This window comes from Nelumbo nucifera, chromosome 8 (genome assembly GCF_055504915.1).
Source record: "Nelumbo nucifera cultivar China Antique chromosome 8, China Antique-T2T, whole genome shotgun sequence".
Classification (NCBI taxonomy): Eukaryota; Viridiplantae; Streptophyta; class Magnoliopsida; order Proteales; family Nelumbonaceae; genus Nelumbo; species Nelumbo nucifera.
The window spans coordinates 28,759,564-28,784,706 of record NC_142656.1 but is presented as its reverse complement, the minus strand read 5'-3'; the positions used below and the strand labels follow the sequence as shown (position 1 = coordinate 28,784,706).

Here is a 25,143-nt window from a genome sequence, read left to right as displayed (position 1 = left end):
CTTGTTTATGCAGAGATAACATCTAGCTAGGGCTGTCAATGGATTAGGTCTACCTAATGGTCTTGAACCGGCTGAACCGATTATAACAGTCTGATTTTATGATTTTGTCCCGATTAATAATTAGATCAGTCCTAGTTCTTTCCTGTCCCAAATTTATTCAGACCCGGAACCGATTATTTTATCAAATATATACTATTTTCTTAATTTTTATATTTTTTATCATATTTTATCGATGTAGTATTTACATCAATAGTCATAAAACTTCATGTTTGATGAGGTTTTACATTGATTCATGACATAAAACTCCACTTTATCCAAATGCCGACAAATCTAAAACGGAGTGGAGTTTTACGTCGATCGTCATTTACACTCCATCCAAACTGGCATAAACTTTTACATTGCTCTTGATTTACCTCCAAACGCAGTCATATAATTGTTTTCCCTTTTGCAAGTCACATCTTGGTGTAATAGTAAAATCTACGCTAATAAGAGAATGCGGGTTTGAGTTTGAGATTTATGAAAATGCCAAAGATAAGAACTTTATGCAGTCTACCCCTCCCAAAACCCCCATATAACGGAGACCTACATAGGGTAATGGCCTTTACTTTTCCCTAAGGAATCTCTAGGGTTCAAACTAATATTTGATCTTAAAAACCAACTTGGATGGGTCATAGAATTTCACATTTGTGTTTTTTCTTTTTTCTTTTTATTTTCACTCTAAAAGGCCATGCAACAGGAGTAGTCCATCCCCCAAATCCAAAACCCCCCAGCCCAGGTGCAGGTGCGATTCTATCCCCCGTCTCCGCTACAACCATTTGGAAACTTTACCAACTAACCGATTGGCACCTTGCGAATTTCACATTTTTGTTAATATCACAACTTTTGTAACCCAAATGGCTTAAGAATCTCTCTCTGTATGTGTGTGTACAACTAAAAATTTCACAAGAGGAAGAAAAAGAAGAAGAAATAGAAGTTTTAGACAAAATGAAAGTTACGAGAAAATATATTAACATTGAAATTTGAGTTCAGGGGTACAAAATTCTAATAGAGGAATTAGAGACGAAAAAAGAGGAATGCCAAGTCTGTCTTGTACTATGTCTTTTCATTGGGTTGCACCAGGCAAAGAACCCCAGATTTGTGTAAATTCATTGTATACATTCTAGAGAGTATTACATGTAAAAGTTGTATTAACATAATTTTTAAGGATATGGGAACCTCTGCAGCCAATTGAAGGATCTTCGCAACATGCAACAACAATATTAAAACCTGATTGAGATTGGTTGACCATACCAACAAGCGTGCTTAGGATAATTGCCTCCGAAGCAATACATCCGGGTTTACTCCGGACAAACTTTTAGTCAAATTTAACCAATGAGATACCTCACATTTGAAAAAAAGGTAAAATTCTAAATTAGTACTCTTTACTTTGAGTTTAGTGTGGTCTTCGAACTTTAAAACATGATAATTTAGTATTCAAATTTTTAAAATGCTCAGTCTAGTATCTATTATTAATCATTCCGTTGATTTGACTAACTGTCAAGTATCATTTGAAAAGACATAGATACCTTTTGAGGGTCATTTAATCATCTTTATCAATTATTCAAATATTGACAAAAAATGAACAGTCCCAAATCCTTACTTAATGTAACCCTATCTTTCTTGAATAAAAGAGGCAAGGATTTGAGATTGTTCATTTTTATCAACATATGGATGATTGATAATTAGATGACACTCAAAGGGCATTTGTGTTTTTTCAAATGTCACTCAACGGATGATAAACATATTGGTTAACGATACATGCTGGATTGACACATTTTGAAAGTTTGAGTATTGAATTTTTCGCATTTTAAAGTTTAGAGGCCAAAGTGGCACTTCACCCAAATTACAGGATACTAATAAGAAATTTTCCCTTAAAAATATATAAAAATAAAAAAAAAGAAAAAACAACATTGGGTTAAAAATAGACGAAAGTACGGGTCAAAAGCAATATATATTCCTTTTCTGGGTTTTCATGGCATCTTTATAGATAGGCCCCTGTACCTAAGCTTTTTCGGTAGCTCAATTTCTCTTAGAAATATACCAGAAATAGAAAAAAAGAAATTAAACCCAGTAATCAAAAAAGCACTTAAGCTCTTCCCTGCTGAACCCAGTTGTTGTTACAGTCAAAAAAAAAAAAAAAAAGGCAAAAGGTGGTTGTCCGATTGGGCTCGACTCATAGAGCAATTGTTGAGGCAGCGGAGCACTGGCTTATAGAAGCGGGAGGTTTTCGCTGCTCTGTGAAACCAATCTGAGGCGGTGCCCTCCACTCTAAGAGCCACGTTACCCAAGCTTTTATTCAAGTCACATGGTTCAACTCCCTACTTGGAACGGGCGTGCCAGCAAATTAACTCTGACTGCTCCTGCTTATCAGAATCGGGCCAACGTTCAACCACCTTGGTGCCCTCGCCTGAGTTACAAGCTTGTACTACCAAGCCCGGCAACATCTATTGGACTAATTGATCTAATAAGGAAAAAGAACTTCTTATGCTTTACCAATACGGGACTTTTGCCAAACACGTGGTGTTCATCTCAATCAAAAAATGGAATGAAAGTTAATGGTTCTCGTTTGGAGGGGTTATTCATCTTTAAAGCTATGTTAGTCAGGACCCATGTGATGTACGGATTTTTTAAGAAAAATTGAGAATAGAGTTTATATATTTTCAATTAAGTGGTACTCATTTAACTCCAATTGAAGCATTTTTTTTGGGTTATGTCTAGTTCATTCGATCACAATTTAAGTTAGAGTGACTAATTTCTTATACGTTAGATAAATCTGCATTGCTTTTTTGTATCTTAGTGCTAATTTTTTTATTAATTCTTAAAATTTTATGGTTTGTAATTATTTTTGTATTACTTTTAGGTAAAAATCTCTTTTACCAAAAAAATTAATAATAATATTCAACCGCGCAACTTGCAGCGGTGGCGGTTGAGTATTAATAATAATTATTATTATTATTATTAATTATAAATTTATTTTACTAATTATTACTTATTAATTATTTTAATATTTTTATTAAACATTAATTATTTTTATTAGTGATTAATTATTTTATTAATTTTTATTGTGTTATTTATAACTGTTAATTATTTTTAGTAATTATTATCAATTATTATTTATTTTATTGTTTTGCTTGTATTATTTTAATATTATTAATAATTAAATAATTATTTATTTATTTTATTAATTTTTATTGATTGTTTTAATTTTTATTAAATTTTAATCATTCTAATATTTTTATTAGTGATTAATTATTTTTTGTATAATTTCAACATTATTTTAAAATTGATAAGTTATTTTATATGAAATAGTGCTAACTACAAGAAAGACAACCTAACCGAGTTTTGTATGATCCATTTTCCAATTAACTATATTGGTGTACATGTCTCTTAGATATTCTAAGATGTCACTTTTTCCTAGATAACCCAAAATAAACATGAAAAAGAAACCCTATACTTTTAGGTTATGAAATTACAATAATACCTTATATATGTGTAGGGGCCGGGTATCATGACCTAATAGGGCGGGTCATATGTGGTTATTAATATTCCATTTTTTATTGTAACTTATTGTTGTTTTTTGATTTTTAAACATTAATTGTTAAAATTATGAATTAGTGCAATTTATTGTTATTTAATATTTTACTTTTCATTGTAATTTACTATTATTTTCTGAATTTTAATCATCAATTGTTGAAAATTATCAAAAATTGGTGTACTTCATTGTTATTTAATATTTAATTTTTTTATTGTAATTTACTGTTATTTTCTGACTTTTAATCATTAATTATTGAAAACTACCAAAAAGCAGTGTAATATACTATTTGGCTTGGGTTGAAGCCCCGGGTAGCCCGAGAACAACTTGACCCAATTTCAGCCCACCCCAATATTTTATGATATACACTAGCTGGGACCCGTGCAATGCATGGGATTTATTAAGCGAAAGCTAAATAACAGAAAGGGTCATTTACTAAAACACTCCTTATAGTTTCATGGATTTACTAAAATTTACCCTATAGTTTGTATTTTACTAAAACACCACTTATAATTTACTATGGATTTAATCAATCTTCCATTAGATGACAGTGGAAAATGACAATGTTGACCCTAATGTTCATTTAAATAAATTTTATCAAAAGAAAATAAAAATAAAAAATACCATTTTTGCCCCTAATAAGACACGGGAAACCACTCTATTGGCTATATTTGGTCAATTTTGTTTTTCTGTACAAAAAAGTGATAAGAGTATTTTTGGAATAAAAAATCATGGCCTTAATGACAAAACAAACACTCTAAGGTGTGTTCTACTAAATGACCATAGAAACACATAGAAACACATAAGAGTAGGGGTGTAAAATATATGAGATATTTTATTAAAATGAAAACTATAAGGTAGGTTTAAGTAAATATGTAAAACTCTAAGGTGTGTTCTACTAAATGACCATAGCAACACATAAGAGTAGGGGTATCAATGACCGGTTTTGGGTTGAACTCCATCCAAATCAAAATCCATTTGGATGGATTGGACGGACCAATAAGACATGTTGAATTTGGACGGATTGGACAGACCAATATGACATATTGGATTGGACCTGGTCCGTCCATAATGAATTTATATTGGATTGAGCCAATATCTGGTCCATTGATAGAAAATAAGAGCATAGGTGTCAATGGACCATGTTTGAGTTGAAACCAATCTAAATTGACATGAATTTGAACAAATTGGACAGTCTCTGGACTGGTCCAAAATAGTCCAAAATATTCATTAGACTGGACTGGACCAAGTCCATTTGTAATGGACTCACATTGGACTATATCGGATTGGACCAAATCCGGTCCAATTGACACCCCTACATAAGAGTATACAACTATTTTATATTTTCAAATTTATAAATAATTAATAATTATTCATATTTTATATACTACTTTTAACAAAATTTTTATAATAAAAATAACAATAATTAATCTCAGTTAGATTTATTCATTAAATTGATGAAACCGACCAACCCGATCAACTTGACCTGACCATATTGGATCAGTTTTGCTTTGGCTCGACCAAAATCGGATGACTTTACCATATATATATATATATATATATATATATATATTATTTTAAATATAAATTTTAATATGAAAAATTAGGAAATTTCACATATTTCTTAGTCTAAAATGTTTTATATCATAAATTTCATTTTTAACAATTGCACTATAATTTTTAAAATTTAAATTTAATTTTCAAGTTTAAATCTTTTGAACCAACTGACCAAACCAAAAAATTGACCCAAATTGGTACAAGTTGAGTGGGTCGGTTTTCACAAATGGTTAGTCGGTTTCAACTAACCAAGTCAATTTGGTTGGAAAAACAACCTACAAATTAACCAAACCAACTCATGAACACTCTTAATTTCATATAAATTAATAGTCTGATCTTTGATAAATAACAATATTTTAATCACCAATAATTATTGAAAATTTATAGCAAAAATACACAATTATTGAAAAATATACTGATAATGAAAAAAATACATAATTGCAAAAAAAAAGTACTAAAAATATATTAAATTATTCAATAAATAGTATAATCTCAAATAATAGTATAATCTCTAATAAATATTAATCAATAAGTTATATAAAAATACAATAAGTACAATAAACAAAATTTAAAATTTTCAATAATAGTAGTTTAATCTCCAATAATTAGTGAAAGTTTTTTGATAAATAGCAAAACAAAAATAAATTTATACATAATTATATTGAAAATACATTTATCACAAAAAACAATAAATAATTACTGAAATACAGTAAATATTAATATTAGAATATATAATTATTTAACAAATATATATTAAGAGTTTAAAATTATTACTAATCAATATTAATTTTTATGAAAGTTATTTTCTTGAATAATTAATTGATATAAGTAAAATTAGTTACTTACAATATTATGTAAAAATATTAAATTATTATTAAAGTTATTTGTTTATTAATTTTGTAAATTATTAAATTATTATTATTTTCAATATTATGTTATAATTACTTTTATACATTTCATATTGTTTTGAATTTATTACATAACTTCTTTATTCTAACAAATTTAAAATCTAGTTATATTAAATATTTTTTTATTTAAAATATTTAGTTACTTAACTACTAAAATAATATGTAAAATATTTAAATTTTAAAATATTAAATATTTATTGCATTTAATAATCCATAAAATTATTATTTATATTATTATTACATAATTTTATTATTAATTTCGTAAGATATTGAATTATTATTAATTTCAATATTATGCTATAATTATTTTTCTACTTTTAAAAAATTTTTAAATTTATTACATAATTTCGTTATTTTAACTATTTAAAATCTAGTTATGTGAAATATTTATTTATTTAAATATTTAAATAATATGTAAAGTATTTAAAATTTGTTGTTATTTACTGAATTTTATAATCCATTCAATTATAATTTATACTATTAATAGATAATTTCAATATTATGTTATTATTATTAATTTCAATATTATGTTATTATTATTTTTCTACTTTTGTGAAATTTTTTAAATTTATTACATATTTTCGTTATTTTAACTATTCAAAATCTAGCTATGCTAAATATTTATTTAAATATTTAAACAATATGTAAAATATTTAATTTTTTTTATTTGAATTTTATTTATTTAAAGCTATTACATATTACTAAATATTTTGTTATATAGTTATTTATATATTTATAATATTTGTTATTTATGATATTTATTTATTGAAATATTTATATAAGGTTTTATTTTTTAATGTTAAGTTTTTATTATTTGAATAAAATTTAAATTGATAATCCAGAAAAATAAAATTTAAATTGTTAGTACATAATTTCGTGATATATTTTGTAAAAATATAAATTTATTTTTCTGTTTTTAAAAAATATTTTAAAGTTATTATATAATTTTGTTAGAACATTTAAATCATTCTTAAATTTTTTAATCCAAACTTTCCTTAGATGGATATAGATAAAAAGTTGGGGAGAGGATAAATAGGAATTAGAGATAATTTAGGAGAGAAACCCTCTACTAAACTAGAGATAATTTTTGAGATAAATAGGAATTAGAGATAATTTTGGAGAAAGTGGGGGAGGTAGTTTAGGAGAAATTTTAGGAGAAGAAATTATTTAGGTTATTTGGAAAGTGCATTATATATATATATATAGATGTCTACATATTATCAATATATTCTAACTCAAAATTAGGCTACAAAAGAAAACTTTCAAACCCAAGCCCAACCCAAGATGTTGAGTTAAGCTCAGGTTGAGCTGGGTCAAGTTCAAGTTAGGCCTATCCAAACTGCACCCCTAAATCTTTTTACCTTAATTTTTTGAACAAAGCCTGTGCATCGCACGGGTCCCCACTAGTGAAACGTAAAGTCAAGGTCCAAACTGATGGGTCAAGAATTGGCCTTGGGTTGAAGCCCAAAAAGTGACACAATGCTGAGCGAAAGATTGTTGTGTGTTGAGAGATCAGATGAGATCAGAACAGTGATATGGTGCACCATCATATAACCCAAAGGCTAAAATTGGTGCATGCCGCAACCCTCGAACAAAGTGGGGACACATGGCAAACACTAGACGAAATCTGCCATACCATCGAGGTCAGAACCATTGTTTCTAAGCTTCTCACATGGAACGTAGGGCATGTGCCCCTTAGAACATCAGACAGTGGCCACTACAGGACTTGACATTAGGGGTGTCAATTGGACTGGATTTGGTCCAATCCGGTCTAGTCTAATGTGAGTCTATTACAAATGGACCTGGTCCAATCCAGTCTAATGAATATTTAGGATCATTTTGGACCTCTCTAGAGATTGTCCAATTTGTTCAAATTCCTATTAATTTAGATTGGTTTCAACTCAAACCTGGTCCATTGACACATACGTTCTTATCTTCTATCAATGGACCAGATATTGGCTCAATCCAATATAAATTCATTATAGACGGATTATGTACAATCCAATATATCGATCATATTGATTTATCCAATCCATCCAAATTCAATATATATTATTGATCCATCCAATCCATTTAAATAGATTTTGATTTAGACAGAATCTAATCCAAAACCGGTTCATTGACACCCCTACCTGACGTGTGCCCACTTGCAAAGAGCTCAACGCACTCCCCGATAGATATATAAGGGCATGCCACCCAAGGTGAGAATCTTTTCACACTCTAGATCACAAGCTATACACTGCTCTCTTGCTAACCTAAGCTCTTCAACTGATATGGATAAGACCATCTCGGCTTAGTCAACCACTACTGTCTCTTCAGTCTTCACTAAATTGAGTGTTGGAGTTCATCTAGTTAATTCAACGTATTGAGAGTTTACAACATTTGATACTCTTTTTTAGCATCGTTTATTAAAACACCCCTTATAGTTTTATGGATTTAATACAATCTAGCTACCATAGTTTATGTTTTACTAAAACATTCTTTATAGTTTTTTAACCAACTTACAAAAATAATCTTTCATTAGATAAAAGTGGATAATGACAAGTTTGGCCTTAACATTCTTCTAAAAATTTAATGAAAAACAAAATAAAAAGGAAATATCATTCTTGCCCTTAGTAGAACATAGGCTACCAACGCTCTGTTCAGTTAACTTTGTTTTATGTTCGAACAAGAAAGATATGTTTGTTTCTTACTAAAAGCTTCATATGAAGTGCTAGGAGTTATTTGGAATAATCAACCATGGGCATATGATCTTAAGCATTCTCCACTTGATTTAGGTGGTCACGTGACCATTTCTACATAACCATACAAATAGTTTTTAACTAGAGATCTATTAAACAAATTAGTTGCAAATTACAAGGGGTGCTTTAATAAATAATCCTTTCTTAATTATTTTGGTTTGATAACTTAACAAGCAAATGTATTATTTATTACAAAGTACAAAACAATCAAAAAGGTCAAATTATCATGCTATTATGTATTAATGACATCCAAAATCCATATATTTGGTTTGAAGGAAAAGGTAGGAAAATTTATACAAGAATCAAACACAGCCTATGGATATAAGATGTAAGAGTGTATTAAGAATTTTTTAATGACATATAACATCTTTCCTATATATGTGATATCAATTCTTCACCTTAAGAAAGCGTTTGTAGTCCAACGGTTAGGATAATTGCCTTCCAAGCAATAGACCCGGGTTCGACTCCCGGCAAACGCATGGGTTGAGGTGTTGTTCTTCAATTTATTGCCTTTTTGGCTTTTCACACCAAAATCAGTCATAGATTTCCCTTTTAAAATAATGACAAAACTGGTGAGCGGGACAAGAAATTTTTTTCGACCAAATTACCCATTTAAATCCGACATGGCCGAAGTTACTATTCATTGTCTTCCTCCGATGTCTTCTCCTACTGCCTCTTTCTCTCAGTCTCTATCTGACTTCTCTCTTCCCCTCTCTCTCCACCTTCCCCTATCTCTGCCTGCTGCTATAACTCAAGCCAACAGTGATGGTTCGGTGTGTCACTACTTCAGTATAGTATTATAAGTATTTTGGTGATGGTTCGTCCATTTTGTCTTTCCCCAACAATATACGAAACCCCCTGTTCATATTACCGCTTGAGCGACGTCATTGGTAACAGTGGAAGTTTCTTCGCACCATTGGTTGATAAGCCTCAAGTACGAGCTACACCTGAAGCGTCGCTTCTTCCTGCCGCGTTGCTGATCATATCGCAGATTGACATCTGAGGGGAAATTGCTAGAACTGGTGATGAGGCATCCACTGAACTAGCTTCTGGAAAATGGTCTCATGATTATACCGAGAAGAAGAAAGAGAGGAAGGAGAAGAAAGACAAAGAAAAAGAAAGAAGAAGAGGAGGGAAGAGAAAAGAAAATGAAAAGAAAGAGAAAAGGTGAGAGAGAGAGAGAGATTGGGTTCGAGATAGGATGGTCGCTATTGTGCTTGGTTCAGTGTTGAAAGGTAGAAGGATGTGAATAGTGTTAGGACGATTGATTATAGAAGAGAGAGATTCCAAGAAAGTAAAGAGCGAGAAGAGGGGAAAATTCCTGTGACGAGTGTTTTAGCTGAGGGAAATTTTATCCTAGAAAATTAAAAATTTTTTTCCCTCACTATTTTTGTCATTATTTTAAAAATATAACTGATTTGGTCAAATGATCAAACTTGGTCATTTATTTTGTAAAAAATTTGGTCAGATCAAACTTGGTCGTTTATTTTGATAAGAGCTGTTATATCATGTTGCATGCAAGTTCCAAAGATTTGATTAAGTGAAAGGGCACCAAAATTGACAGTTTGAAAGCCATTCAAAAGGGGTTCATGCAGGCATAGTCGCATATATCTAACGAATTGATAAGAAAGAAAAAAATATAGGAAAATTCTCAATACTTTAAGTGAGTGCCAATACCCGAATTTTAAAATGCGATAATCCAGTACTTGAACTTTTATTTTGCAACAATTTAGTACTCAACGTTAATTCACGTTAATTAGAAGAATCATGTGATATCAAATGTAGGTTAAATATTTTTGAAATACCAAAACTAACATTTACGAAATATGCAGACCATTTTGCCCATCTTGAAGCATGCTCATCATCTCACTATTCAACCGTTGTATCAATGGCGGCGTCAACAACATTCCTCTCCTCTTCCTCTTCCTCGAACCCAACTTCTCGTCCACTCCCTCCTGCAAGTCACCGACCATCACCAAGTAGTCTGTTCAACTATTGTATCAATGGCGAGTCTTTGACCTCTAAGACTGCGAGGATTGTGCTCATCCACTCGTCTCTTTAATACAACTGTTGTTGTATCGCCGGCCATCACCATTGATACAACTACTGTTCTACTGAGCACGAGGAGGTTAAAGACTGAGACTGAGCAGTTGCGAGCAGTACCTCCATTATTAGCATCTCTAGTTCTCAATAATTGTATCACCGGCCATCGCTCAGTTGTATAACCGGCAATCCACCACCTCCGACGAATGGTGGCCACTGCTACTCCACCTCCCAGACCACCACCGCCACAACCTTAGGCGGTAGACGAATGAGGAGGTCCAGAAGCTTCTCGATTCTAAGCATCTCAAGTTCTCCACAACCATGCAACTTGCAAGTCGTACCTCAATTATTAGCAAATCATCAGCAAAGCTCTAGTTCTCCCATCCATCAGAGGTCCGAGAGCTGGTCCATTGTGTCTAGCAATCTCTGGTTCTGCACAACCTTGCAAGCCGTACCTCTTCCCAGAATATCTGTAACTCTCCTAAAACCAGCTGCTCCACCCTCTGTATGTTTTCTAGCTTCTCTCTCTCTCTCTAGATTCATTGATGAAAGATGGTTTGCAATACTAGGCAGTGCAGTTGAAGAACAAACACCCCCCAAGAGTTGTTCATCATACACTTAAGTTGTCCGGCACAAAAAAAGCACCATCCTCACCAACACTACCACCACCACCAGCACCCCCAAATGGTGTCATTTGCAGGTCAAGACGCCCATCATCACTCACAGTCTTAGTCTGTGAAGCAACATGAATACCCTCCTTATGCCACCAAAGTGAAGCCACATCAACCGGCATTGAGCAAAGAGGAGAAAGGATTCGCGGGGGAAGACGATGGAGCATACGGGAAAAAGAGGATGCCTCTGTGGCAGAGAATGAAGTGGATGGACAACATGGTGAGGCTTCTCATCATGGTGGTCTTCTACATCAACGACGACAATGGCTCCGAAGGCAACGACCCCTCTGGCGTTGGCAAAAGAAGCTCGGCGGGCTCCTGCAGAAGAAAGGCAAGTGGTTTTAAGGTGGTATGAGAAATCCACAGGATTCAGCAAAAACCTCTCCGTGCTTTTGAGTTTTGACCTTCGAAGAAAGGCAAGTGGTTTTAGGCTGGTATGAGAAATCCACATTAATGTCATCCCAACTGAAATCTCAAATCTGGGCTCACATTAGATCAGACCATCAGGAAAGAATCTTACCCAATTCAACTCTCAAGGGTGGGACCCACTGCTTAGATTTGGATGGTTTGGATTTGGACCCAATCTCAATAACTGCAAGTGTGAACAGTAGCTCTCACTTGCAGTGGTCGAAATAGTTGATAGGTCATTTTTGTAATTTCAATAGGAATTCATGCATTACTCGAAATAGTTGAGTGGTATTTAGGTCTTTTTGTCTTTTAACTGATGGTGAGTTAATGTCGGGTATTAAATTGTCACAAAATGAAAGTTCGGGTAATAGATTGTTGCATTTTAAAGTTTGGGTACTAAATTGACACTTAACCTAAAGTACAGGGTACCTATTGGGAATTTTTGATTTACAATACAAAAAGCAATAGCAAAATGTGGTTGCTCATTTGGGATTGGCTGCTAGGGCAATGGTTGACAACAATAACATGCTGACATAGCATTGAAAAATGACTATATGGCAGCAACAACAACAACAGTACCAAATAGAAAACATTAAAAAAATGTTTTCTAAGAAAATAGTGCTGCATATAAGAAAATAGCATGCTTATGCAGCACTATTTTCTAAGAAAACGCCTTTCAGGAAACAATATTGATTCCAAACACTGCCTTAATAAGGAGCAGAAATGTCTCGTGCTTTCCCACTTTTATCAAATGTTGCACCCTTTGGAGAACCGAATAAACCTTATTTTAAGTTGTCGATCCTAAGCAAATGAAGTGGGAAATATGCAGAAAATTAGACAGTCATCTCAATGTCCAATGTGGCGAGATATAATTGTATCATCTGGGCCAATCTGATTTAATGGGTGTCCAATTGGATGGTCATGGGGGTACACTGGTTCTAGGCTCTTAGTATTATATATTGAAACAATTTTTATTTTATTATTATCATTTTTATTTTAGGACGAATTTTTTAAACTATTCTTACTATTTAACTATTGTCTTAAACCACCCTTACTGTTTCTGATAAATAACTAAAACCTCCCTTGCCATTAGATCTTTATTACAGATTGTTCACATGTGACATCACGCCACTGATATATTCTTGAAAAATTCCTAAAATTCCCTTTTCAGTTTGGGATGAAGGCGAACCTTAACTATTGATAGTCACTGGCATTTTCCTGCCTACCGATTTTTCTATTGGTAGTCACCAACAATAACACAAGGATGAAGATGAGTTCATCCCTAATCTTCGTGAGCGATGGGAACGATTTAAAAACTGCTTCAGAGAGGCCATTTGTTGTAGTCCCAAATTTGTGTGGGAAAACTTAAACCCTGATCTATCATTCCCAACACTTCAAAGGGGGAATTAGGAATTGGTGGAGAGTTTGAGACCTGAGGTTCAGGCAGAGTTTTACGAGCTTCTCTTCCATTGATAGAGATCGTTTTCTCTTCCATTAATGGATTAAAGGTAGAAGATAATCAATGGATTAAATACTAACATGTTACGATAAACTGCCACAGCGGAGCCCCGAGCCAATGATTGATGCGAAGATTAGGAGGAAGGGTAGAAATATGAAAGAATGGTATTGGAAACTATTGATCGAAGAACTACATGAATCAGCAAAGGTTTTCGGTTGTAGAACCTCCTATCTAATCACTAGTTGCCCTTTGCAGGTTACATAAGCTAATATGTGTGCAGCATTGTTCTAAGTGTTCAAAGTTCTATTATACATTGGATGATGAAACTTCTTCTACACACCATGTGCTGGTATCATAATTAAGAACCATATATCCCAAGAAGTGGTATCGGACTACTTAAGGTCAAGGAGGGATTTCTCGTTAGACTACTCCTGTTGTGTTGGTGTGGGTCATTCTATGAATTCAGGTTAGTCATTGCTTTACATACTGCTAGCAAATGAGCACATGCTTAATTTATATGTGGCAATTTCTAATGATAATAATAATGGTGATAAAATTTATATGTTTTTATTGGAGCTCATATAACAAAGATAAGTAATCGAAGCATAGTGTAACTGATACAATAAAAGTGATATATATCAATTAGGTCGTTATCATCATCATCTAAGAGCCTTGCCTGAATTATATGGGATCAAGTACATGAATCCTCTTTCACCATTCAATTCTATTAAATCCATTGTTAAATGTATGGGTATTTTAGTCTAGAAAATTTCAAAACTAAATATAGGATCTAATACCTTAAATATTAGATTTAATGAGAGGGAATTGAATGAACTGAATAATGGTATTAAAAGTTACATTTTTCTCTCCCAAAATAAGGAGAGTCCAAATTCAAAATGATAGTCAAGAAAATTTCTAGAAATCTCGAGCCTTATTCATACCTTTTACAGTAGTATAGATTTCAAGTGGTGAGTATTTTTGTACCTTGAAAAATAGATTTATTTCAAGCCACACCCAAATCTGAGGAAAACATAAAACTTGCCTAGTAGCTTATGGGCTTCTAATTTTTCTAGATGTGCACTAAGAGTTGGCATCCATTGAGACATGAGTAAGGAGTTTGACTTGCCACCTTATGTTGACTAATGCCTAATTGACCTTCACACCATACAGCCCTCGCAAACGGACATGTGAAGAAGAGATGGGAGAATATCTATGTGGCTTGCTTATAGAAAGTGCAAAGTAAGCCTTCATCTTTCAATCATTGTTTGCACTTGTCCTTGGTTAACAGCCTATCTAAAAAGAGTTTCCATACCAGTAGGATACAATGATATAAAATTTTAAGTTTCCAAATGATTGACCATTTAGGCTGTATTTGGTTTGAAGGAAAAAGTAGAGAAAGGAAAAAAAAGGTAGGACAACCTTTACAAACCTTGTATGGGTTTCCCTACCTTTCATTTCCTTTCCCCACCTTTTCCTTCAAACCAAACTTAGACTTAAAGTGGGGGGAAGATGATGGGTTGTAGAGAGAAAAGTTCTATATGTTGATTTAACTATATATTAGCGTAGGGGCCCCTGCGAAGGATTGGACTTGTATTCATTACTACTTAAAAAATATAGTTTCTTGAAAATTATTAATATATCGGTCTTTAAAGTGAGATATAAAGAGATCATGATGTCTTGGTTCCTTAAAAGTTGCACCATAAAAAAGAAAAAGGAAGTTCATTAACATTTATGAGATTGACAATAGAAAAAGATCTTGATGTCTTGGTTCCTTGGTGGATTGTGAACTTCAAATTCACTAATTCAAACATGACATGGTAAGCTTAGGTGGATTGTGAACTAATCAAATTCACTAATTCAAAATTATTAATACATTAATTTATATCAAATCCGAATCCCATTTGAAACTTCAAAGAAAAAAATACAATGAATAAAGCAAAAACATAATCATATAGAAACTACAAATTTACTAAGAGCCAAAAGAAAGTAGATCTTAGCAAGCTCACCAAGGATTGAGAATAGGTATAGCAAGCTCATAATTTAACAATCGATATGGCAGTGAGCAGAGTAGAATAACCCTATATAGATGGGACAAGGCTTAGATGATAATGAAACTCATCGAAATATTAAAAATGTTTAAACATCAAGTCAATATTTTCCTTCTTTTGCACTAGGACACCGCAAAATTGGAAATCACAACTCCAAGGATTAATATTACATGCTGAGGTTATAAGGAAAATAAAAATAAAGAGACCAATTTTGGGTAGTGAAAAATGAGATCCTAACTTGTTAGGATGGATTGGATTAGTGGTCTTCTTGAATGCAGTTTTATTTTAGTTCTATGTAGCAACCCTAGATTTCAGTCTTCTTAGTCAAATTTCTTTGTCCTCCCCTCTTTTTTCTATTTTTTGATCAGCAGAGATCCCCTTCCTCCCCTCTTCTTGCCCTTTAAACGCACAAACCCATGATAAGGAAATTTCTTTACGTTAACATTTTAATTTTTTTAATGTATAAGAGAGAGAGAGAGAGAGAAATTCATATTCATTCTCAATTGGAACAAATTCAATTGACTAATAATTAACTAATAAAAATTTGGAATCAGCATAAATTCTAGAAATTTCCTTATAGTCATGTTAATCTTTGTCTTTCTACAAAATTTTATCATTTCTGTGCTGTCAAGAAAGTCACCATGAAAAGGTTTAAGCATTTTTTTTATTACTTATCCAGAAAAATAATATGAATGATCCTCCACATCAATAACTTAGGTTTAAGGAAATTCCGGGTACTAAAATTTCCTACAGACCTATCTAGCTACTTTTGTTGATAGATATCTCAGAATTGATGAAGAATATAAAGAAGTTTGGAAAATTCTTCCATGTCTTTCAAAATTGGCCAATATAAATTCAGGTAACAAAACCTATAAATAAAACAAAAAATTGGATCAAATCAAAGCAAAAATCATGAGAACTTTATATCAAATAGTAGAAACTAATGGAACCTGAGAAATATACATGAAGGTTGATGAAGAAGTTGGAACAATTGGAATTGCATGCATTTGTTCCCTGTAAATGTTGGGTATGAGAAAAAGGGATCTAGAAAGATTAAGGGGTGAAGATTTAGAGATACATTTTCATGGAGAGAGAGAGAGAGAGTGGTGAAGAGACAGAAAAGAGAAGCTAATGAGTCTACCAAGTAAATCTTATTAATTTAGATGACCTTCCAATTGAAGATAGAAACGATATAAGAATATATACAGTTTGGAAGGAGTAAAATTACAAATATATACAAAATAATACAAAATACATAATTTTGTACTCTATATATTTGTATTTGTACTCCTTTCAAACTAAGCCTAAGGGAAATTCCAGTTGACTAAGTACTATGATTTTAACCATGACAACTCGGAGGGGGGTGTGGATTCAGTGGACCCTTGGGTTCATGGGAAGCGTGCACCCTCTAACAGGAGGTGTGCATGTCACCCACTTCAAAAGTTCAAATTCATCTTAACGTTAACGGGCTTTTGGCTGTTAGTTAATTGAATCCGGTTAAACCGGATAGAAAAAATTCTTTTGATTTATTTGGGATTTGGGAGATCATTTGAACTCCCTCCCACCCATTTCTCCTTCATCTTCTTCTTCTTCTTCTTTGAATTCTCATCTCATTATTTCTACACCGGCAGTCATCAGCCATCAGAACGAAGGTCCAGCAGGGGAACAAGTACTCTCCCCACCGTATCATTCGAACCCTACCCTATTACCATATCATCGGCGACCTACACCAACCGACGTCCATGAGGAGCTTCTATCCAAAATGGTACATCATGAACATTACTTCCCCTACCCTCATTGTGGATGCACTTGAAGTTACATCAGTGTCATGTTGCTTGATTTTTTTTTAAATAATTTTCTGAAACTGTAGTGACTGCTATAAGCTGTAGGTCTCTTGATTATGAAATTCAAGTTAGCTCCTTACTAGAAATTGCTGGTTTCCCAAGATGTACTAGTTTCTTGTCATGAAGATCAATACTGCTTTGGCCATGCTTAATTTTGGTAGGTATGCTTTACCACATTAAACCAAGCAATGCATTAGTTTGTTTACAGAAGTGCAAAGAGTTGAAGGTTAGTCTGAGCTATATCTTTGGTTTCCTTACCTATTTTCATTACTGAAGTTTAGTTTTTGGAGGAAGTTCCATTAGATGTTGCTCCACATTCTCTATGGAAGTTTAACACCATTGCTTTTCCAATTGCAGAGTTGTGTCTATTGGCCTATTCAAGATACTGGGTACTAGAAACAAGTTGATGCCATTCATTTGGTACCCTAGAGTTGCCATGTGGCAATTCATCCCACCTGCTACAATTGGTGCCTCACAAGATCATGTTCTCCGCCCCCGGGTTGCTTAAGCTGGAAGATCTTGGTGATAGATTCGCCTTAATGTGCCTGAAGAAACGTTCAGTGTCTTTGATTTTTTTTTTTTTTGGAAAATTTCCTTGTTGACTTGATTTTAGTTGGAAATCAAAAATAACCGGATTAGATAGATGGGTTTAAAACATTTGGAATTTTGTAATTTTATTGACCCAGTATTGTTGCTCATTTGTAAAATCGGATCCAAGTAATTTATTTTGGATTCTCGTCTGTGTGTATTCATTAGATATTTAATCTGTATATGCTATTGTTGCTCATTTCAGAATCATTCTGTTCCTTGGGCTAATTTTATTGTCCCACGCGTGGTGTTGTCTGAACGCCAAGAGGCAAACAGAAGTGCTCAGATGGAAGCTTGTTTTCTAGATAGGCCACCTGTAAAATTTGAGCCCAAGTTGAATGTTAACAATTAATTCAACATTCAAAACTTGGTAGCACCGTTTTTTGCACAGGTCCTACAGACATTGTTGTGCAACATATGACAGGATGAATGAATACTTACTTGTATTGGTCCCGATTTTCACTTAGCCATTGGTCATGTTAGATCGTTGCCTCATCATTTGCAGACTGTCATGCGGGATATGCTCTCATTTTCCGGCAAAACTCATTACTAGTTATCAATTGAATGCTCTCATTTTAATGAATACTACGCGACTGGTTCACATTTTTTTTATACTTGTTGCTTGGATGCAAGTCTTTCGGGTATCCTGTCTGGCTGTCTTCTAGGTATCATGGTCAAACCCCTGGTTTTCCATTACACCATGTCTGCAAGTGCAGGATGAAGTTTCTAGTTGTATTTTATCAATTGGCATTTTTTCTTGAACATGGGTAACAACCTCACAAATGATTTTGAATCTTCGTAGGAGGCTGATTATACCCGATAATGTACAGAGCTGATATGTTTTGTGATTAGCCAAATCTTATAATAAGGGGTATTATTATTATTATTATTATTATTTTGAAGCATTAATGCGTTACAAGTTGCATTCTACGCATTTAACTTACACACAAATTCATTATGGTAGTGTAAATACAAAGAAACCTCAGAGAGCTAACATAGTCATAACTTATTGAGAAAATAGGAATAGGGGCATAAAAACAAGAGTAGAATCTAGAGACAGAGAAGAGAGGGAGTAGAGTGGTGAGGCAGCTTCATTCAAATCCCCAACAAAATAAAACAATGGATTTATACTCCATGGAATCCAAAGGCTCCAAAGCTGGTAATTACAACGGTACTAATAGCCATAACTGTACAGACTAAAAATACAATGGAGGCCCTACCATATTTCACTATGGCCCTTTGTACTACCAGTAACCCAAGAAGTGATGCCACAAAAGCACCAATAAAAAAGACAATTTCATTTATGTGATCCATGCCGGCCGGTAACTATTGAACTGCAAACATTGAAGAAGAGAATCAAACCATCAAGGAACAAGTGGTTGCTGTCACCAGCACACAACAAAGCCATGGCAAAGATGATAACTCACAGTGTAATAGACATGAATCATGATCATGAATAGAGTTTACCCTAGATATTGCATTCATGAAGGCAACCCCAAATAAATGAAACTTTGCTTGAGGCTGTTTCTGTTGCACAAGATCATGATAGTAAGCCAGCCAATGCAATGCAAAACTCTGAGACTGGATCTAATTAGCAAGAGTACCCGTTTCCCTGCTGGACCTTTGTTCTGATGTCATGATTCCATTAGTTTTTGTGGTATGAATCGGGTGTCAAGGGAGTGAGGTGATGTTATGAATCTTCAACCAAACTTGTCTCCCGAAGTATACACTATTTCCGTCGATTAAGTATTGGATTTCTTGCTCTTCCCTCTGATATTTGATCTTTATGTTTCCATGTATTGAATAGTCGGGACTTCCATCCATGGGGGACATCCAGTGGCCATCTCAATCACCATATACCCAAGAGCTCAGACGTCAACAGGGAATCCCTGTTCATCCCTATAAGCAACTTCAGATGCCATGAAGACCGGTGTCCCAGCAATAGATACCTAGCTTATAGGGTAATATTGGGTTAAAAAAAAAAAACTTTATACGATCAGGGGTAGATCTAGACAATTGTCAGAAATAGTAGGGGTAGTTTAAAAAATTTGTCATAATGATAATAATATTTTAGTGTTTTTATTAGAATTCATGGAACAAAAAAAGGTGATTAAAGCATGGTGTATTGGTGGATATGTTATCTTTCAACTCAAAGGCCTAACTTCAAATGTTTTTACAGATTCTATCAATGTTTTCAACATGCAATTGAACCCGAGAGTTAGATTTATTAGTTTATCACTTGGACATATTTTTTGAGTATGTTTTTTTACCTAAACCATTCTTGTGGTCGATAACCAAATGACCTTATTAGTTGAACCACTAACCTCTTTAACTAAGTCAATGGGCTATGGTTAAGACATTAATTCATTTTTTTTTGTATTTTCAGCTATTTCAATCTTTATTAACAATAATTCTTAGTTTTTCAAACATATTTTTGTTTAATATGAAGAATATATAATATTAATGACATGTTCAAAATTTTCTATAAAATTTATAAAAAAAAATCTATATTTTTTATTATTTAATTTATGACATAATAAAAGTTACTTATTTACTAGGAGGAAATGCAATTCCAATATAGTGCTTGAATAATGGTTTATTGTGGTCAAATCAATTGATTATATTGATTAGTCCACCACCCAATTTTGGATTGTAAGTCCATTTACCACCAAACCACTTGCCTACGGTGACGTAGCTAATTAAATCATTAAACCATTTAACATGGTTAGTGGGATCATCTTTTAGTCATTAATCTTCTTTATTTTTTCCTAACTTTTATACCATTTTCCGTCATTAATGAAAATAATTCTCATTTATCACATTTTTTGTATGATGAACACATAATATTATAGAATGTGTCCAAATTTATCTACAAATTTCTACATTTGGTAGAACTTTATGTATTTTATTATAAATTTAATTATATCATTCTATGTTGACCCATTTAACATAGATGGTTGAACCACTAACCCACCACCCAACTTGTTGTCATTTGCATCGGGATCAAAGAAGTGAAGGAAGGAAAAATGGATGCCTCCTCTAACCACATCACCCCAATAGAGGCTACATTTACTAAAGAGGTAACCTCAAAGCCGCTCCTTTCGAATTTTGAGGCTCTCAACTTGGAAACCAATGATGGCATGACCGACCCAGAGGACCATATAGGAAGATTTTAAGCTATCATGTTATTGCATGGGTTCTTTGACGAATTGATGTGCCAAGCCTTCTAAGCCACACTAAAGAAAAAAAAGCTCGATGTTGGTTCTCTGGATTGCCCCCTCACTCCGTTAATTCATGGGAGCAGTTTGCAGAATTCTTCCTCTCCCATTTTGTCAATAGTAGATGCTACCAAAAGACCTTAATGACAATTAAATAGAAGTCAAACAAATTGCTTCAAGACTGTATTCAACATTTCAATGCCAAGGCTCTAGAAGTCAAGAATCTTAACCAAGCTGTGGCAATGCCAATAGTCATTAAAGACTTGAATTCCTCACTCAAAAGCCAAGAAATATATAAACATTGAAGAAACCCAAGCCAAAAAGTAACCTATGGAGGAAAACTGGGTAGACATAACGAGAAAAGATAAGGATAAGTTAAGAGTTGGCAACTCACAATTCAAAAAGGATAAATCATCCAAGAAGGCTCCACTTTCATACAAAATATATACCCCTTTAAATGCCTCCCAGAGCCATATCCTCATTTATATTGGAAAGTATATATAATGCCTACAAAAATGAAGAAAAACCCAAGGAAGGAAAATCATGACAAGTACTTCAACTACCATTACGGCATTAGCCATGACATGGATGAATGTCATGAACTTAAAAATGATATCAAAACTCTCATTAGAAAGGGATACTCAAAGGACTTCATTTGAAAAGATCAATACATCATGTCCACCTCAGAGCAAGCCAATCCCCCAGTGAGCTAGCCCTAACTAGGGTCATCAATGTAATTTTTGGTGCCTCAACAATGGGTGGAGAAAGCTCTTCCACAAGGAAGGCCTACACTCGAGTCTTGACAATTACAAATCAGACACAAGCCTCAAAAGAAGCAATGACCAAAAAGGGTTATCACCTTCTTTGATAAGGACTTATGGAGGGTTATCATCCCCATGATGATACATTAGTGGTCTCCTTAGCAATTGCAACTATGAGGTGAAGAGGATACTCATTGACAATGACTCTTCTACTGACATTCTCTTCTATGATTCCCTTGAGAGAATGAAGTGTTCAGAAAATTATATGCAAGCCTCATCCTCAACTCATCCTTGGTTTGGAGAAAAAATATTTTTGCCATCCATGTTTAAGATTGGGAAAACCTAACCCATTCAAGGTAGGGCCCCAATTTTATGGGGAAAATTGTCATCCCTACTCAACACCTCAACTCTTAGTCACCTCAGCTAAGTTAATCATTAGAGTCTTCACCCCTAAGATCACACTCTAGGGCATCCGATGCCTTTTGTTCTTGTAGGTGAGACCCTCGTCCTTTCTCAACTCCAAAGTTCTGATCTATCCCCATTTCTAAATCCGATAGTAACAACAGAAAATAAGAACACTTGGAAAAAGGAGGAAAAAAGTCGGGTCAACCTAAAACTAACTTAACCTGATCCTAACCTAACCCAAAGTTTTTAGGTTGGTTTAGGGTTAGGGTTGGGGATATAACAACAAGGGCTAGGGAACTAACGAGGCCCAACTTGCACCCCATATGTTTTGATGAATAAAATAAACAACTTGAAATAAGATAAACATATTTAGAACACTTCTCATAATCTAGCAAAGCTTCCAACCGAGGAGGGCCACTTCTAACTCATTCAAACCATCTTCCAAAACAAAGAAAAAAGCATGCCACTTGATGCACTAACTAATTAGTAGTCTTGGTAATCCAATTGAAAGAAAAAAATTGGAATCTTGGAACCAAGTTCTTTATATTAGATATTATAGGCTAGACATCACTCCCCTATAGAGCAATGCCATCTATTAGTAATGAAATTAACTCAAGGGGAGTCTAATTTAACTAAAATGTGAGTTGCTCCACAAAGAATAGCTTCAGACAACCCATGTCTCAATGTCAAAGTTTCCAAATTTAAGATCGATGAAGAAGCCACTGTCCCTCCTCTTGCAACAATCAGATCTCTAGAGGATGATCTGATCACAAAACCTACAACTACTTTGAATGATCTTGAAGGCTTTGCAACATTTGAATTTAATTTGATGAAACCTTCTAGTGGTTTCTCCCACTAGGGATTAACATGTTTCCTAGGTCTTAAAACTAGTGCTTCTTCTTAAACTTCCATAAACTCTAAATGTAAACACCAAGTCTTCTTGATGATCAACCCTGACAAATTCTTAGATTCCTAGTGAACCAAATCATTTTAGGACTGCTAAATGAGCCAAGACACCATTGCCATAAGAACATCAGATTGGTGTAGGTTAGAGGAATTATACAACCAATGAGAGAACCATCTCTACAAAGAGTCTTGAGAGATTAGCTCACCCCTAATTGGAATGTTAAGGCTAAACCATATTGCTTTTGTGAAAGGGTAGATGACAAGAAGATGGGTTAAAGTCTTGACCTCACCTCAACATCTAGGACATGTATCTTCAACTAGAAAGTGCCTTTTTTTTCAGAATTGCCAAGGTTGGTACAAAAAAATTGCATAAACACCTCCAAATTAATGAAATATTGAATTCTTGGAGTTGTTTTTAAGCTCCATACTTTCTTCTAAATTAATTGATTGAGCTCAGAAACCTCACTCAAACATGAACTTTCCTGAATTGAAACCACTAATTGATAAGAAAATTTAATTGAAAATTCACCATTCTTAGTAAGGCTCTAGGCCAAAATAATTTAGATACAACCCAACTTAAAAGAATTGCCAAAATGGCTTTAACTCCTTCCTATGAAAAAAGACCTCTCAGTAGATTAACCTTTCACATCTTGGATCTTTGTTTTAGCTAACCTTTGTTAAGTTTGTATTCATATACCTTTTAGATTGGACTTTTAATTAAGGCAATCCAAAAACCCACGAGTCTTTCCATATCTGAATATCAACACCACCTCCTACTCTCCATCTTCAACCTTTCTTAAGAAGGTCTCTCCCTAGAAAAAAAGAAGGCTCCTCCATGCCCGTGATGGGTGAGAACCTAACACTATTGGAATACTTGGATTTAGAGGCACTTAGCTAGAGGCAATAAAAAAAAACCGTCTCTATACCATATTAAAGAAAGCAGAGTTATTTCATTAGTATAGAGGCACTACTATAGTTAACAATTTTACCTTTTCATATTAGCGGGCCTAAAATTTAGTCGTGGTTTGAGTTTTGTGCCCAAAACATTTGTGCTCATACTATTCTCGACTTACGACGACTCCTCACTTTCTTTGGAAGCAAACCTAGTTCGCTATTTGATCCTTCTCTTCCTTTTCTTCTCCATTTCTTCTTAGTTCATTCCTTCATCTCCTCTCTAGTTCCTCCTCTCTTTCTCTTTTCTTACTCTTTTTTCCCCATTTTCTTTAGCACCAACCTCCTTGAGCAATGTCAAAATTGGGTTGAAATCGTCCAACTCTACGATTCCACCGGTGAAATTTGCTCAAACCCAAATCTCTCCTTCGAGCACCCTTACCCACCCACCAAGACCATTTTCATCCTTAACAAAGGAGTGCCAGAAGCCCGACCTCCTCGCCACCTCTAGTGACTTTCTCTGTGTATGGTGCATTTCTAACGATCAGGTTGAGCTCAAGAGCCTCCTCAACAGCAACAAAAACAGCCAGTTCTGCGGCCCCCTCACCTCCTTCGAATGGAATGAAGCCAAGCCAAAGCGAATCAGGATTTTGAGCATTGACACCACTTGCACTATTTGGGATATCGAGAAGGAAACCCTAAATACCCAGTTAATCACGCACGATAAGGAGGTCTACGATATTGCCTGGGGAGGCGTCGAAGTTTTCACTTCAGTTTCCGTAGATGGATCCGTCAGGCTTTTCGATTTACACGACAAGGAGCACTCGACTATCATCTATGAAAGCTCCGAGCCCGATACGCCGCTTGTGCGGTTGGGGTGGAACAAGCAAGACCCAAGGTACATGGCAACCATAATCATGGACTATGGTAAGGTGGTGATTCTGGACATCCGGTTTCCAACGCTGCCGGTGGTGGAGTTGTAGAGGCACCAGGCTAGTGTTAACATAATAGCTTGGGTGCCACATAGTAGTTGTCATATATGTATGGCTAGAGATGACTCTCAAGCATTGATATGGTTGCAAACAAGATTTCCAACACCAATGTGGACGGAAAGTAGAAAATAA

At 34.1% G+C, this 25,143-nt stretch overlaps 2 non-coding genes and 1 pseudogene across 2 annotated transcripts; 2 read left to right on the top strand and 1 right to left on the bottom strand.

Annotated features, from left to right (window-relative positions):
- Window positions 1–2,185: 2,185 nt before the first annotated feature.
- On the bottom strand, window positions 2,186–2,478 carry LOC148789798 (signal recognition particle RNA). Its single transcript, XR_016079984.1, has one exon.
- Window positions 2,479–9,184: 6,706 nt separating this feature from the next.
- TRNAG-UCC (transfer RNA glycine (anticodon UCC)) lies at window positions 9,185–9,256 on the top strand. Its single transcript has one exon. It is a non-coding gene; the product is annotated as a tRNA-Gly (tRNA).
- A 2,498-nt stretch (window positions 9,257–11,754) lies between these two features.
- Window positions 11,755–25,143, top strand: LOC104605447 (WD repeat-containing protein LWD1-like; annotated as a pseudogene).